The sequence below is a fragment of the Colias croceus genome, chromosome 23 (assembly GCF_905220415.1).
Source record: "Colias croceus chromosome 23, ilColCroc2.1".
In the NCBI taxonomy this organism is placed as follows: Eukaryota; Metazoa; Arthropoda; class Insecta; order Lepidoptera; family Pieridae; genus Colias; species Colias croceus.
In genome coordinates, this window is record NC_059559.1 from 6,321,092 (window position 1) to 6,339,078 (window position 17,987).

The window sequence follows — 17,987 nt, forward strand, 5'->3', positions numbered from 1 at the left end:
CATAAGCCATATGGCTTAACTGCACGCTCATTTTTTATTTGTTTTGAAGTGAAACGCATCAAATATGCCTTCGTTTGTGTTACGATATTGCACAAATAATACGGAAAAGTGCAAAGAAATAACTTTCATCGATAAGTACTTACCTACTTAACTAGATAATAATTTTTAAAACTTAGAGCAAAAAAATGGCGCACAGATTTTGTTCGTGGTGTCTCTTCCATACGTATTAATATTATCTCAATGTTAATATGTTCATGTTATGAAGGGAATTTATTGTACCATACCTACAAGAAATAACTAAAGTATTAATAAGTAAAAGGGTGGCCTTTTCATTGTGCACGTGAATAATTAGTAATCTTTATATGTATTGTTTATAGGTATGGTATTGTTAAATACTAAAACTGTGTTTTCCAAGTTATGTAAGACTAGCGGTCTACCACATCCATACATATACAGCATAAAGGACTCAGGCATCACGTATCCAACGGTGAAAATTGTTGAAATCGGTTCTGTTATTTTAGCTGCGCTTCGCGGTTTCACCCGCGTGGCTCCGCTCCTGTTGGCCTTAGCATAGCCTTCCTCGATAAATCGGCTGTCTTACACCGGACGAATTTTTCAAATCGGACCAGTAGTTCTTGAGATTCGTTCATACAAACGAAAAAACAAACTCTTCAGCTTTATAATCTTTATATATAAAAATGAATCGCAAAATGTGTTGGTAAGCGCATAACTCGAGAACGGCTGAACCGATTTCGATAATTCTTTTTTTATTGTATACATATTATCATTACGCTAAGACCAACAGGAGCCACGCGGGTGAAACCGCGAAGCGCAGCTAGTATTTAATAAATTTAAATGTGTGTGGGATTAAATGAAAGACAATATCAATACAAAAATAACGGTTTATTAAATTAAAATTTACAAAAAGTGATCAAAACGGCCACCATTCGCTGTTATACATGCTTTACACCTTAAAATGAACGACCGTTTTAATTTGCTTGCATGCTTCATTTTAGTAATTTTTTGGGCAGCAATTTGCACACGCTCTCGAATCTGCGCCACTGAAGTAATTGGATCTTCGTAGACCATGTCTTTGACGCATTTCCAGTAGAAAAAGTCGAGTGGGTTGAGATCTGGCGATCGTTGTGGCCACACTATTGTTCCAAACCGCCCGATCCATCTTTGGGGATACATTTCATCGAGATGGTCTCGAATGCTACGGGAGTTATGAGCGGGACAATCATCGTGCTGCAGCCACATTCTTCCACGATCTGTTAACGAAACGTCTTCCAATAGAGTCGGAAGATCGTGTTTTAAAAAAGCCAAATAGCTTTCTGCAGTTAACGTTTCTGGCAATTCAAACGGACCAATGACGTTGCCGTTTAGGATACCAGTCCAAAAGTTTATTTGATACTCAGAACTGTCTTCTTCGGTTAAAGGGTCAGTGAACTGAAAGCTATTCAGATAGTGCATATTAAAATATCCGTTCTCCCCGCACGTCACTTCATTGCTCCATAGAATTTTATAGAAGAATTCCGGATCATTTTTTAATTGGCTAAGCATTTTTTTGCAGAATTTAACTCTCGCAGAACAGTCTCTTGGTAGCAAACATTGGACGAGCCGATAATTATATTGATGTTCATTTCTACCTGAAACGCCTGTGGGTCTTGCTATAGAATCCTCAAGATCATCGTCTTCACTGTGTTCAGGTTCAATACTGGTTCCTGGTGTCCTTCCTTCTATGAATGCATTATGTACGCTAGTGAACACTCGATGGTCAGGATGTTTGGCATTCGGGAATCTTTCTCGATAAACTTCTGCAGCTCGTTTGGCGTCACCCTCACACTCGCCGTAAATTAAATGCATTCGAGCATAGTCAGAAGAAGTGTACAACTTGGACATTGCAAGAAAACTCAAATAACAAAGTAAATCGAGCAAAAAATCACAGAACAAAATCGCTAAACTAAATTAGAAATTCACTAGATGTAAAAAAGTTATAAATCACAGCACAAATCGATGAATATCAATTAAATCAAATAAAATGATGTTGTACGGGCGTAGTTTGACAGCACACTGATTTAAAAAGCGCTTAGTCTAAAAACTGGAAAGATGTCTGACACGAGTGTGTCATTGATTGAACCCTCTTTCCTTTTCACTCATCGCATGAGAGAGCAGGATAGATATACCATCGGCTTCTTATCGCTAGGGCGATTATTACCCGAATTATTCCGAGAATCATATTATTATTAATAGTAGGGGAGCCCAGGATGCTAAATGTGGATTTACTCGAGCGTCACGGGAACCTATTAGAATTGGTAGATTAGACCATAGCGAGAAAAAAAGGTCCTATAATGTTTTCACTTTTAGCGGTGGGGAAGGGTTTTTTGATTTTTTTTAATTTAAAAAAGAAAAAAATTGGCTTGGAAATACTCAAGCGCGTTAGATATTGATATTTTGCATGCTCCAGGACGTCACTGAAAAATAGTATACGTTAATCTGACGATTTAAGTGGCGATTTAATCGCTATGAAGAAAGGGTAAAAAATTAAAGTAATATTATTCGAGCGCGTCAGATTAATATATGGGGGGGTTAATTACAATATAAGAAGTCCCCATTTCGCTAATCTGACGATTCGAGCTCAACCTTAGGGAATTATGGATTATTCAAATTTTCCAGCGGGGCCCCTGAGCGCACCCACCAACCATAACTGCTCATATTGACTAGAGGTACTAATGAATAGCTAAGGTACCGTCCCTTATAGTAATCTGACGCGCTCGAGTAAATCCCAAAATCCCCTCTTGGGCTCCCCTACTATAAGTATTCGCTAGCTGTCATTGTGTTGTTCTTTTGTCATTGTCTCTCAAGGAATTAAAAAAATACTTTAAAGTAAGCCTCATTGTATTAGGAATTTATTTTGTTTTAATTACTGGAAATACAATGTGTAATTTCGAAATCCTAATGAAACAGGCAGTATTTTTTTGTTGTTTTAATACTAAATTGGATAAGCTTATCATATTACAAAAAATATGCATGCGCCCTTCGTTGAAGCGCTTCTGAATCGTCAAAATACAGAATAATAATAACCGGTTCGAAAAGCAGTTTCTATAAAGAGGAACCGGCAAGAAATTCCATAAGTAGTTGATCTTTTAAAATCATAACAATCGAGTATAATATTATATTATTTGTGAATTGTGATAACAATATAACATTTTACATATTTTAAAATCTTGCAAGAGAACTTAGGTTGGTTTCTTGGTTGGTAGTGGCCCTGCCTTACAAGCCAGAGGTCGTGGGTTCGAATCCCACCCGGGGCAAATATTTGTGTGATTAACATAGATGTTTGCTCTGGGTCTGGGTGTTAATTATCTATATAAGTATTTATTTAAAATTATATATATGTATGATTATCAGCCATCTGGTTTCCATAACACAAGCGAATCGTGCCGTGTGTGAAAATTGTCCTGAAATTGAAATTAAAGGCTCTGCTAACGAAAAAATATTTTAACAAAATGTTTGAACTTAGTTCTATCAAACTTTTTAATACTATCAGGGGCTTTATTATAAAAACCTTGACCCATGAATGAATTTTTAACTTTACAAAGCCGGAAATTATACATCGATAATTATATTCCATATATTCCAAGAATACTTTGCAAGCGTCGCGGACGAATTCTACACAAACATTCTTCAATTTGAAGTTTTGCCACCAAAACAGTAGCAAAGGGTGTAAATTTAATTGAATTTGCGAAGATGTCGAATATCTCGAAAACCGAGGGACTTTTACACATGCCTACATAGTTTGTAACTAACACAATGTTTCTAAAGACGCCACTTCGTTTTCTTCTCGTATCCTATCCTATCCTACTTCCTACTTAATATTATAAGTATAAATGCGAAAGTGAGGATGGATGTATGTGTATGTGTAGGTGTGTATTTTTGTAACTCTTGCACACGAATACTACTGAACATAACACATAGGAAACGCGGGTGAAGCCGCGGGCGGAAAGCTAGTCTGCAATATTATCCACTTATTACGCTATGCCACACCCTGTATATTTGAGCGACAAAGTCTAGGTTTTTTTTATATATTGGTAAGCATGTATTTTTAAATATTGGTAAGTATGTATAAATGAATTAAGCTCCTCTTGTATCGTAACTATACCATATTTCATAAATTTTGTATTATTCTATTGCTGTTACAGTACCAGTATACAATTTAATTATAGTTTAATACTAGCTTTCCGCGTGCGGCTTCGCCCGCTTTGTAGAAAACTTAACAAATTATACAGGGTGTAATCGTTAAGTGTGTACAGGCGATTATTCCGTAACTATTACAGATATCAAAAAACTTTAAACTGATATCGAAAGTATTTAACCTAATGAGTAAAATGACCATAATAACTTGAAACCCTCCCATACATTTAGTATGAGATACGAATATCTCATGTACATGGGTTGATCCAAAAGTAATGATAATCAATATTAAACAAGGTCATTACAGTTATAATAATTATGTAGTTCTCTAAAGAGTCTTCTAACTAGAAAATATACTTCAATATTTTTTTTCCTAAACTTAAAAAAAAAAATTGACTTCATCCACAAAAACCCCTCCACGCGGCCATCACTTCGCTGTCGTCTTAAAATAATTTATTGTTAAGAAAGTGTTTCTTGTGCCGAGGAAAGAGGTAAATAGGAGCTAGATCTAAAAAATAGGGTAGGTGTTCAAGCATTTGGAATGCCGATTTTTGAATGGCAGCCATCGCAACTGACGCTTTGTGATCTCGTGCGTTGTCTTGGTGAAACAGCGTTCAGGTCCGCAGTTTGCCATGTCTCTTTTCCTTACTAACCTACCGCAATCTTTTAATTTGGTCTGTTTAGTAAGAGCCCAATAAAGTGGCTACCTTTTTAAAATATTCCACCATAATTATTCCTTCAGCGTCCCAAAAAACTACCGCTTTAATCTAACCTACTGATTTTCACTTTGAATTTCTTCATCGTCACTTTGGAAGCTCGCATCCAGGACATTGATTGTTTTTTTGGTTTCACCATAAACATGGTGAACTCGGGTAACGTCCATGATCACAAAACGTGACAAAAAATTATCCTGATATGATGAAAAATTTAGAAATTTACCCTCTACATGTCGAATCGTTGTTTCTTCTTTTCGTCGGGAAACATTCTGGCACGCACGGTTCACATTCAAATTAATGTAAATACATAATTGGAAACGTGGCCTGTTGATATGATTTTTTTGTGATTACTTAGTGAATACATGAGCAAGCAAAAAACATTTATTTTATATTTTTATGTGCACAGGAAATACCCAATTATCATTACTTTTGGATCAACCTAGTACATTTAATATGAAAGATTTTAGCTTTTTCTTTCTTTTTTTGGTTTTTTGCTTTAATTACTTCGCAAATTTGAAGGGAAGTTCATTTAGAAACTGTAAATAGAGCTCCTCATTGTATTGCACAATGAGGACATCACTTCGAAAATCTGCTATGAATACAAAATGTATGGGAAATAAAATGTATGGGAGCGTTTAATGTAACATTTTTGGATATTTCTCGTTTTATTTTTAAAAATTTATTATGGCTATTTTACTCATTAGGTTAAGTACTTTCGATATCAGTTTAAAGTTTTTTGGTATCTGCAATAGTTACGGAATAATCGCTTGTGCACACTTAACGATTACACCCTGTATACCTACCTATGTACTTAAACTACCTATATAACCACTCTATCTAATATATCATCAAAATTGGTTGCGTAGTTTCACATACATAGCCACATAGGCACACATAGGCACGGACAGTGGCATCGACTTTGTTTCATACTAAGTATATAAGGAGTGATTTGACTCAAAATTCATAAATATAGGGCCAAATATGTCCAGCTATTATTGTAAAACAATTAATGCAATAAAAAAATCTCATATACAAAATAGAAATGTATTCAGCACATAACAATAAACAGGCGCCATGAAAACAATTTGCTTAGAAAATAGAACTACGCAACCACAATATGTATTCTGAGAATCCGTCTAATGAGCTAGACAGAGATGCGTATATAGCATGTGTATAAGTAGGAAAGAGATAGACAAATTTCGCGATACCCCGAAAGGTTAGTAGGCAACAATGAATAAGGAATCACATGGAAGTGACATACCTACAAAAAAAGTGTGGCCGGCGCCATATTGAATGGAACTAAACATGGCGGTGTTTAGTGCCGAGAATATATCGATAAACATTAATATGTTTATCGATATAAAAATAATCTATAATATAAAAATGAATCGCAAATTGTGTTGGTAAGCGCATAACTCGAGAACAACTGAACCGATTTCGTTAATTCTTTTTTTATTACATTTCTTGAAGTACGAGGATGGTTCTTATGGAGAGAAAACGTAAAAATGTACCACGGGCGAAGCCGGGGCGGACCGCTAGTATTTATATATACATATTTTTTGAAGTTATACTTCTTTTGGCGCGATGGAGAAAAATAATGAGAATGAAGTATGACGATGAGTGCTCGTGACGGTAACACCTAAACAGGGTTACTTGTAAAACACCAGCAACCTCGCAGGACAAGATAGCTAACCCTGTATAAATTAATAAATCCAGTTCAATTTTGACTTGGATATAAGGATTACGGTAGACTTACAATTTGGCATTTAAGTTATCTGCTAAATTGACCAACTGGTTTATTGGATATTTTGTTTTGTTTGACTGGTGTTTTTGAAATCAGATATTATTGGAATGTAGTATTAACGGAAGCATGCCAGTAAAGAGCAAATGTGGTACAGGAATGCGGTATAAAATCTTTTGTATGCATTTTGCTGCTATGGTATTACAGCCATGCGGGATGGCGCATGCTCCGGAAAAACAGAATAATTTAGTATTCGATTGTTTTATTAAATTACTAGCGGTCCCGGTGAACTTCGTACCACCCAGTCATTGAATGTGCTGTTTGTTACCTTTTAGCTGAACTAATTTCAGTTTTGAGGAATGTAATATAATGATACAAAATAAATACTAATATAGGTATATAATAGTTTTTTATTACGATGAACAACACAATATACAGTAGGTAATAGAAAAAAAAAAACAATAATTACTTAATAACAGAGAAAATTATAGAACTAAACTATTTCGTGCAGCCTGTGATGCACTCGGATTCACTCTGTTCATTTTTGAGTTCGGGATTTGAGGCTCAACCGGTACCTGGAAATGAAATGTCACAGTTTACATTAACTAACATTGTTCACTTTACATTTTAACTAACATGCAATACATTTTAATTAAAAGGGCAATGCTGACGCGACGGTTTGAAATTAATATTAACAATAGGGCTTGCAATAGCCGAATTTAAATTTATATTTTTGGTTTTATTTTATGGCATTCAAATGCTTTATAAATATAAATTTATAAAGAATAGAAAAATAACTTAAAACACCCCATGTATTTAAAGTAAATTGCACTTTCCCTCAGTCAATAACATTTCAACAACCAAATATCACCCAAGTTTGTACTCAAAAAATCATATAAAACCATCTCAGTTTGTTCACAGGCCCTCTTCAAAATAGGAGAAACGTTAGAATATAAATGACAGCCCTAAATCTAAATAAAAAGACCAAAAGTAAATTGGAAGACATCATGTGTCTACAGATAAAAACCTCACCCTGTGTGAATGCAGCGGCAAACATACTGGTATAGCATCATCGTGCAGACTAATCACATCCATTGTTCTATTGAAAGCACTTTCGGGGAAATGTAGGGAACATACTATGATATATCCTTTACATTTGGCTTGATATTTTCAGTTTCAATTGCTTCTAACCATTTTCCTTTTCTATTTTCACTTCTTGGTAACCTATAAAAAATGAATTTTTAGGTTATTATAATTTTAGTCCTGACCTGACTTATTTATAAATACATTTTTAAAGTACTATAAAAGCGACTAATCTTACTTAAGTTATAATTCATATTAGGTAAATTTAAGTGTTTTATTTTTCCTTCTGCTGCTCTTGGCAAAATTAATTTGTTAATTTGGAAGTGTATTCACCAAAGCAACTATTCTTAAGATTAATGACACAGCCTTGGGAAACGCACGTCTTCATCGAACATTTTGCTAATGTCGATATTATAAGCCATCACTAGCACCCAAATTCATTATTTTACTAGAACGAAAATATACAAAATAAAGCTATATTTGGTAACAATTTTGCACTGAACATAGTCTGTGAATACTCCTCAATTCAATATACATGAAAATAACTAAATCAGCAAAGAAATAACTAATATTTCAGTCAAAACGTATACATACCGGTGCAAAGACAAACTTTTCTGGTTTTCATTCTTTCCGGAGCCACATCCCACAATACTGCGCTTTGGCATTATGCCACTATTTGTCCTTGACCATTCTATATGTTTTAGACACAAATGTTTGTCACAATCACAAAAATATTCAATATTTTTCAATGTTTACTACGGAGCAATGACAGAGCATGTACATCGTAATAACGAGAACATAAAATGGCGACCGGCCACAGTAGGTATTTGAGCTAACTTCAAATGTCAAGCGGTATAGAATTAGCACTGACTGACGTATAGCCATATTTTTTCACATATCAGAATATTCATTAGTTAGAAAGAGACAGTATTAGTTTTATTATTTCGGTATCGAAATGCATGATATTTGTATAATCAGTTGTTTGTATAGAACAATATGCCCTGTCCATAGGATTCCTTAGTCATTGGTAGGCAAAGATGTCGACGACCGATTCCCGCCGAAAATAGAGCGCGCTGTTTTTGACAGTTGACATTATGTCACATTACAAATTTAAAAATAAATCGAACACCATATTTGCAATGTGCAATTGTTTATAATAATGTCTGTGTATGCTATCTTTTTGGATTGATGCTTAACCTTACTCCCTTAAATAGGTAGGTACTTAATTATTATAAATGTGAAAGTATGTTTGGTTATTAATTGTCGTTCTTTCAAGTCGACATGTTACGATTTTAATGATTTCTAAGTCTAGAGATTTTGATTTTTGATAATATAGCTAGAAATTTGAAAGCTAGTAAGAAAAAAATCAATGAATGCAGCTCTTTCATAGTTGTGAATGAAATACAAAATATATCAAACTTCGATAAAATAACAATATTTTGGTAAATACTTCCCGAAAAGTGGTAACATTGTAACACGAATATTACACATAGCTTCGAATTACTACCAATGTGTAAATATTATTGTTAGCCGTTGGATTATTGCGTAGTATTTTATATTTATCAAAAGAAGGAACAAGTTTATTTCCTCGATAAATGGGCTAATAATTTAGCACCGAAATAATTTTTCAAATCGGAATAGTAGTTCCTGAGATTAGCGCGTTCAAACTAACAAACTCTTCAGCTTTATAATCCTACTAATATTATAAATGCGAAAGTTTGTATAGATGTATGGATGTTTGTTACTCTTTCACGTAAAAACTACTGAACCGATTACAATGAAATTTAGCGTACATATAGTGGGTAACTTGGATTAACACATAGGATAGTTTTTATCCCGGAAATCCCACGGGAACGGGAACTATGCGGGTTTTCCTTTGCAAACGCGGGCGAAGCCGCGGGCGGAAATCTAGTAATTAGTATAATTTGTCCTGCTACTATTATAAATGCGAAAGTTTTTGAGGAAAGATGAATGTTTGTCACTCTTTCACACGAAACCCACGGAACGAATTTACCTACTTGGCAGGGGCGTAGCATAATAATGTACGAGAACGAGATTAACACATAAGCAGCAGAAATTATTGCTTCCTTTGGCCGCAGGTTCGCAATTTTCTTTTTAAAAATCGTGTTAAAATTCCAAAACAAGCAAGGTAATGTTGGAAATTATTGCTGGCTACAATCTTGATAAAACACCTGGGCGTGTTTAAGTACATTTACCCTGATAGTCCGAGAGCTAGTTGAGAATTACGTTACAACAATTATTTTTCTGTATATTCATTTGTTATAAGAATATCGCGTCAAAAACATCCTCTATCCCCCCTTTCTGTTCACTCGGTTTGACCTTTTCATTGTAAGGTATTTTTTTAAATCATTAACAGTTATTTTCTTAATCCAACCAGTTCTACATATTACAATAATTAATCTCAATAATTTTTCCAAACATAAAATACTATTATGCATGTAATTAATAAATTCATTTTTTTTTCAGATTGTATAATACTCGCGTAAAACACAACAAAGCACTAACACAGCAGCTGTTAAAAATAATTTCTTCCATTTCAACAACACATTTACCATTTAAACGTGAAAACTTTTTACACCGGTCGGTTACCTTTTCGCGGTATCTGTGAAAAAAAAAGAAAAAAAGAGAAAACAAAAAGCCCGCCTACCTCACACCGCGACCTTTCAAACGTTCCCGCCATTTTCAGCTGTTCGCTTTTCAACGGCTTCATTGCGAACTTTAAAAATGCATTTATAATAAACAAGGTTCTGAATTTGCTATTTATGCAGCGTCGTTGAGTTATTCAAGATTCGAGTGGGCTTGAAATTAACACTTTCATTTGATGTTTTCAATTTGTTGCGTAATCATTTATTTATTGCATACATACAGCTGAGTTTATGGATTGATTATCTGTGTAATTAATACACAGTGTATCACATATTGGCATTTTGTATCTGTTGTCTATGAAACGTTTAATAAGAAACACTAAAATCGAATTTAGACTGCTAAAGCTACTTTCTTTAACTCCAAGTTGGTCCTAGATTAATATGATATGACCTACATTTTGAGTGTATTCGGTAACAATTTTGATTTAACATGTTACGAACCATAGACTAATACTTGAAGTAGACAAGTACAGCAATTCTGTATGGAGTATGCTTGGCGTGTTTGATATTGGATTCAGATATCTTAATAAAATGAAGGAGTTTATGAAGCCGTTATACACATAGTTCAATTTTTTTAACTAATATTTTAGTTTGTTTTATTTCTAACTAGCGTGGTACATATTTACGTTTTCTCTACATAAGAACAATACTCGCACTTCAAGGAATATAATAAAAAAAGAATTATCGAAATCGGTTCAGCCGTTCACACGTGATGCCGTGACAACACGAAACGGGTATATAAAATATATATGTCGTGGTCATATCGTAGATTTGATCATTTCATGATATGAGTGGCCATTTCACGAAATGGTCGCATATCGTGAAATGGCCAATTTAGTTTGGCCACATCATGATGTGGTTTGGGCAGATCAATGATAAGAAATCGTTTCACGATATGGCCAATTAACGCACGGTTTTTTCATGAAATGATCAAAATTATTTGATCATATCGTAAAATAGTTACATTAATCGTTGGTAGAGGCGCTGCAAGCTCTGTGTTTATGTGATAAGATGGCGGCCGCTGGCGAATATTAAATTATTCGCAGTTAAAAACTTCATAATTCGTTTAATAACAATATTATGAAGAAAGTCATAGCAAAGAATTTACGACGAAGAGGTACGAGTACTATGGAAAATGTGGATATCTTATATGTATTTAAGAAAAAATGCGACTTAAATAAAATAATTTAAGAAACTACTACTATATTATTATAATTGTTTGTTTTTTAAAAAGCGATCCGCTTCTGGCACTCGCCGGCCGCTGCCGCGGCACGCTCGCTTTGCTCGCTCGGCTCGTGCGTTGTTTATCAAAGTGTAACCTAACCTAACCTAAGTGTTTTCTATTGCAAAAACGATTCGCTTCTGGCATTCGCCGGCCGCTGCCGCGGCACCAACTTAAATGACATTAAACAAGTTTTTAGAATATAGTTATTCTGAAATTTTTTAATATTTTATGGACTCTTTATACAGGGTGGCCCGTTTTCAGTGGTCCAAAAATTTTTTTCAGCTTGAGAGCATCATGAGTAATCATTTAAAACAAACTTTAGTTAAGCGAAAACTTATGGTTTAGAAATTATGAATTTTTTTTTAAATAATCCGAAGTTTCAATGTTTTTGACACAAAACTACTCTGTTATGAAAACTACTAGACCGAATTGAATGAAATTTGGTATAGGTATAGCGCAATAACCTACCTATCGCGCTATAGGCTCATTTTGTGTAAATAATTACACTGAATTTTTTTAATTTAACTTTTTCTGTAGTTTTTTTAATTTCTCGGCAAAATGTCGATTTTTCGAAAAAATTCTGTGAAAAAAAAATGTACTACCAAGGTTTTGCTGGTACTGCTAAAAACTTCCTTAACATAAGGTTATTCTTTACACAAAAAATCATAGTTGTCCTTCGATTGCAACATCTTCAAAAACAATATCATGTGCATTAACACATGAAAATCGAAAAATTACGAAATTTACCATAATTCAATTTTAATCATTTGGAACGGCCAATTTTTGGTTAAAGAACCATTTATTGCCATAAAAGTCGTTACACATCAGTATTCACATGGCTATAAAAGTTAAAATGAATGAAATAAAATTTTAACCTGCTAGCCAAGATAACTTTACTTTATTCTAATGTCAATTTATAGAGTTTTTTTTTTGTTATCTAGTTTTTAGGTTTAAATCTTAATAAAAGGTTTGGAGAATCAATAAAACAACATAAATAATAATTAACATATTGTTTATTTTAAACAAAAGGTTTTCGAAATGCCGTCCGCCTTTCGCTAAACATAATCTGCATCTGCGTAAGAAATTTCTTCGCAGCCTATTAAATGGCTGCCGGCTCTCTTTAATGGCTGTTATAGCCATTTGAATTTATGCCTATAAATAACCATAAATTCATTATACATAGGTACATTTGTATACCAGTTTATGGTATTATACCAATTAATACCATAGGTTCATACCTATCCGGAGAGGAGGATCGGTCGCGGTGGCACCATCCACTGGCCAGCCTGTTCACCCGACTTGAACCCCGTTGATTTTTTCATTTGGGGATACATTAAGGAGATTGTGTACGCACGGGAGAGCACATCGGAGCAAGAATTGGAGGAAAATTCAAGTGGCTATAACAGCCATTAAAGAAAGCCGGCAGCCATTTAATAGGCTGCGAATAAATTTTCTTACGCAGATGCAGATTATGTTTAGCGAAAGGCGGACGGCATTTCGAAAACCTTTTGTTAAAAATAAACAATATGTTAATTAATATTTATGTTGTTTTATTGATTCTCCAAACCTTTTATTAAGATTTAAACCTAAAAACTAAATAACAAAAAAAAACTCTATAAATTGACATTAGAATAAAGTTATCTTGGCTAGCAGGTTAAAATTTTATTTCATTCATTTTAACTTTTATAGCCATGTGAATACTGATGTGTAACGACTTTTATGGCAATAAATGGTTCTTTAACCAAAAATTGGCCGTTCCAAATGATTAAAATTGAATTATGGTAAATTTCGTAATTTTTCGATTTTCATGTGTTGAATGCACATGATATTGTTTTTGAAGATGTTACAATCGAAGGACAACTATGATTTTTTGCGTAAAGAATAACCTTATGTTAAGGAAGTTTTTAGCAGTACCAGCAAAACCTTGGTGGTACATTTTTTTTTTCACAGGATTTTTTCGAAAAATCGACATTTTGCCGAGAAATTCAAAAAACTACAGAAAAAGTTAAATTAAAAAATTCAGTGTAATTATTTACACAAGATGAGCCTATAGCGCGATAGGTAGGTTATTGCGCTATACCTATACCAAATTTCATTCAATTCGGTCCAGTAGTTTTCAGAACAGAGTAGTTTTGTGTCAAAAACATTGAAACATCGGATTATTTAAAAAAAAAAATCATAATTTCTAAACCATAAGTTTTCGCTTAACTAAAGTTTGTTTTAAATGATTACTCATGATGCTCTCAAGCTGAAAAAAATTTTTGGACCACTGTAAACGGGCCACCCTGTATTTTATACGATCTGGCCAAATGTGGATGAACAAATCGTGAAACGTTGACGATTTAACGATCTGATCAAACTATGTTGGCCATTTCACGATATGCGACCATTTCGTGAAATGGCCACTCATATCATGAAATGATCAAATCTACGATATGACCACGACATATAGATAACAAGCAGCAATAGACATAGACATAGACACATAGACACACATTTATTTACAAACATAACACACAATAACACACACAACAACTGACAAAACACAGAACATTACAAATAAACAAAAAAATAAGAAATAAAAAAGACAAATAAACTAGGATGCAATTAATTAACTTAAACAAAAAATAAAATAAAATAAAAAACAATAAATAGTTGCAATTATGTGCTATGGCTGTAAAATGGTCCAGGCTCAGCATATGTCATGAGTCAATTGACTCATGACGCTGTTGATTCTGCCAGGACCCAGAAGGCAGATAGATAGAAGGTAATAAGAAGAAACAATTAAAAACAAAGTAAACTAATTAATATACATATATATGAAATTACATGAATAAGAACAGGATAGATATTTATATACATAATATATATGAAATTACATGAATAAGAACAGGATAGATAGTAAATAAACATTAGTAAGAACAAAAGGTAACGTAAATAAATGAAAGCTACGTGAGAAATAATCATAATAAAGGGGGAAGCAATAAAAGATACAAATGCTGCTTAAGAGGGAAGGGAACTCTGAAGTGACAAGAGATATTTTTTGAAGGCACGTCGGAAGCTAAATTTAGACTGCAGACATTTTATGGGAGGTGGTATATTGTTCCAGCATTTGGTAGCAGAGTATCTGAAGCTCCCACGAAATGCTGCAGTTTTGTGTGCCGGGACCGACAATTCCTTGGTTACACCCCTGACCTCATTTCTGCTTGTTTGACTTCGCCACAACAATTTAGTATACAGATACTCGGGTGCTTTATTCTTTACTATGTCAAACATCATACAGGCCAGAAAAAGATTTTGCCGGTTCTTAATTCTCAGGTGGTTGAGAGAATTGATGAAAGGAGTAACGTGGCTGCGATGTGGTATGTTTAAGCAGAAACGAGTACTTACAGGCATTCTGTAACCTTTGGATAAGTCGCTGAGAACGTTCCAAGAGGCAAGGTCCGTATACGGCCACACAATAGTTCAGCTTGGATAAAATAATTGCCTCACAAAGTCGAATACGCAGATCGACACTGAGGAACTCTCGAATTTTATAAATTGTCTTGAGTCGGAAAAAGCAATTGCTCACTATTTCCGTAACATGCTTCTCGAAGTTAAGGCCTCCATCGAAAACAACTTCTAAATTACGTGCAACAGTGACTTGCTCAAGTGGAGACGAATCAATTGTAAGGGAAGGACTGTACTTAGAAACGTAAGAAATCTGCTTTTTAGTACCAGTTATTAAAAATTTTGATTTGGATGGATTAAGGCACAAAGAATTCCGCATTGACCATTCCGAGATTCGTTGAAGGTCGTCATTAATACTCTGAATGCAGTCTTGAACACAAAAACGGTTGATAGGGAGATATAATTGCAAGTCATCTGCATATAGATGGTAATTACACTTTTTTAAACAATTTGTTATGTCCGCTGAGTACAAAATGAATAACAAAGGCCCCAAAATTGATCCCTGCGGAACTCCTCTTGTGACAGGATATAAGGCTGAAAAAACATTAGACCCATCAGATTTAGAAAGAACTACTTGTTGGTAGCGGCCATAAATATAAGAATTGAACCAGGACACAGAGTTCTCGTCAAAACCATAAAAAATTAATTTAGAAAGAAGAAGAAAAAATTAATGGAGTCGAATGCTCTGGAAAAATCAAGCAGGGCGATAATTGAAGCATGACCAGCATCACGGGCAGTTAGAAGATTGTCCACGACGTCAAGAAGGGCAGTGCTGGTACTACGTCGCTTTCGAAAGCCAGATTGATAGGTAGGAAAGATGTTAGAAGATTCACAGTACTTACTCACTTGAGCGTGGACAACCTTTTCGAGAATTTTGGAAATGAAAGGGAGGATACTGATAGGACGAAGATCTTTTACCGTTGAAGGATTATTCGTTTTGGGGATAGGGCGTATCAAAGCTGTTTTCCACTGAGAGGGAAAAACTGACGAAGCAAGGGATCTATTTACTATAGCTGTAATTGCACTAAGTGAATATGGGAGCGTAAGGATTAACATATCTCTAGATATCCCATCTATTCCCTGAGCGTTAGATTTAATGTCCAAAATGACTTTACCAATGTAATAATCACTGACAGGAACAAAACTAAACCTATTTCGACCGAAACGATTACTCGTAAAGAACCTAAGATCGTTCTCCTCCACGTGGTTAGATCCCGGAACATTTAAGAAATGCTCATTAATACCATTAGCATCACATAGATGATCAGGGAGACACGAACCGCATTTGAAATTCGGAAGTACCGTTCTTTTTAAATTTTTCCACAAAACTTTAGTATTATTAAGGTTGGAATTAATGTCTTTGTCAAAATAAGCCTTTTTTCTGAGAATAATGTTACATTTGCTAGCTTTTTCAACGATTTATAATCCTCAAATCTATTTTTATCCTTAGTTTTACGGTACCGAGTGTGGGCATTGTCGCGTAACCGCATCAAATATCGAAGATTAGAGGTAAACCAGGGAGAAAACCTATCTCTTAACGTGACCGATTTAAGGGGCGCATAGGTATCAAACAAAGCTATTATATATTGATTCAACAAATTAACCATAGCCTCCACATCCGTCAGTCTCACTATTTCATTCCAGTCCATATCATTTAGCGACTCATTAAAGTCATTTACATTAATGTCCTTTAATGGTCGGAAGGTGAATTTCTTTATAGGAGGTTTATTTTTTTTGAATTTAAATTCAGAGACGATGAATGCATGGGCCCCGAGATCAGGTATGTAGTCAACGATTACACCAACAGTAGCTGTATCACTACAGACGACATCAATAAGAGACTCACTATGGGAAGTAAAATGGGTAGATTCACTAACCTGATTTTGCAGTTTTAACGAATTCAGGAAATTCTGGAAACGAAGTGTATTTCTATCATCAGGGCACAGTAAATTGATGTTAAAATCTCCGAGCAAAATGAGGTTGTCATAGGCACAAAAGGATGAGATGGATTCAGTGAGGGCATCAAGAAAAATATCAACATTAAGCCAGGGGGGTCTATAAGCTGTGCCAATGATAACACTTCTAGAATTTACGGTGACTTTAACCCAGTATTGCTCCACTAAATTGGCAGGCGGGTTCACGCAGGTACGAGCTGTTATACCACGTTTAATGTAAAAGCCAACTCCACCACCTCTGGCACGTATTGCTGGAGGCCGCGGTCGGTGACGAAACGTGTAACCGGGCACAGAGGGGGCACGAGCTTCCTGACCTTCATGGAGCCAGGTCTCATTGATGGCAAGTAAGTCGGGCGAATGACGTTGAATGGCAATAATTAATTCGTCGTGCTTAGTTCCTAAGGAACCCGCATTGAATAAGGCAACGGAGAAATTTTTCTTACGGCTTATCATTGATAACAAAAAATTTTATGGACGTATATGAGTGACTGCAATGAATTATAAACTCCTGTATAGTATACATAGATAATGTATGTAGTATAATTTTTATGTGCATAATGTGTAATACGTGTGATAGTAAGAATATGAAAAGGCTAAGAGATAAGAAGATAAATTTTAGAAATATCGATATAAGTATTAATAATATAGTACAAATTAATAATATTAAATAGTATAAGTAGTTATGATATGAAATAGTAGGTACACATATAAAGCTTGAATATCGTTTTATAAAATAAAAAAGATTAACTGCGAATTGATTATTTATGCTTTTAAATAAAATAAGATATGATTTATAGGAAAAAAGAGAACTGACCAAATAACAAACAATAACACAGCAGCCATAACACATACACACAACATGCATAATATAAAAAATAACAATCAATACACAATCGAATTTAAGGGAAATTAAGAGACAATCCCATATGTTATATCCCAGTATTAAATAAGATATAA

The 17,987-nt window shown here is 34.5% G+C and overlaps 1 protein-coding gene and 1 long non-coding RNA gene across 3 annotated transcripts in view; both read right to left on the reverse strand.

The window, feature by feature from the left end:
• LOC123702370 (Kv channel-interacting protein 1) overlaps positions 1–17,987 on the reverse strand; it is a 98,487-nt gene that overhangs the window by 28,247 nt on the left and 52,253 nt on the right. The window lies entirely within an intron of this gene.
• LOC123702378 lies at positions 7,044–8,388 on the reverse strand. Its single transcript, XR_006752862.1, has 3 exons — positions 8,329–8,388; positions 7,684–7,875; positions 7,044–7,226 (listed from the first exon to the last, which is right to left on the reverse strand). It is a non-coding gene; the product is annotated as an uncharacterized LOC123702378 (long non-coding RNA).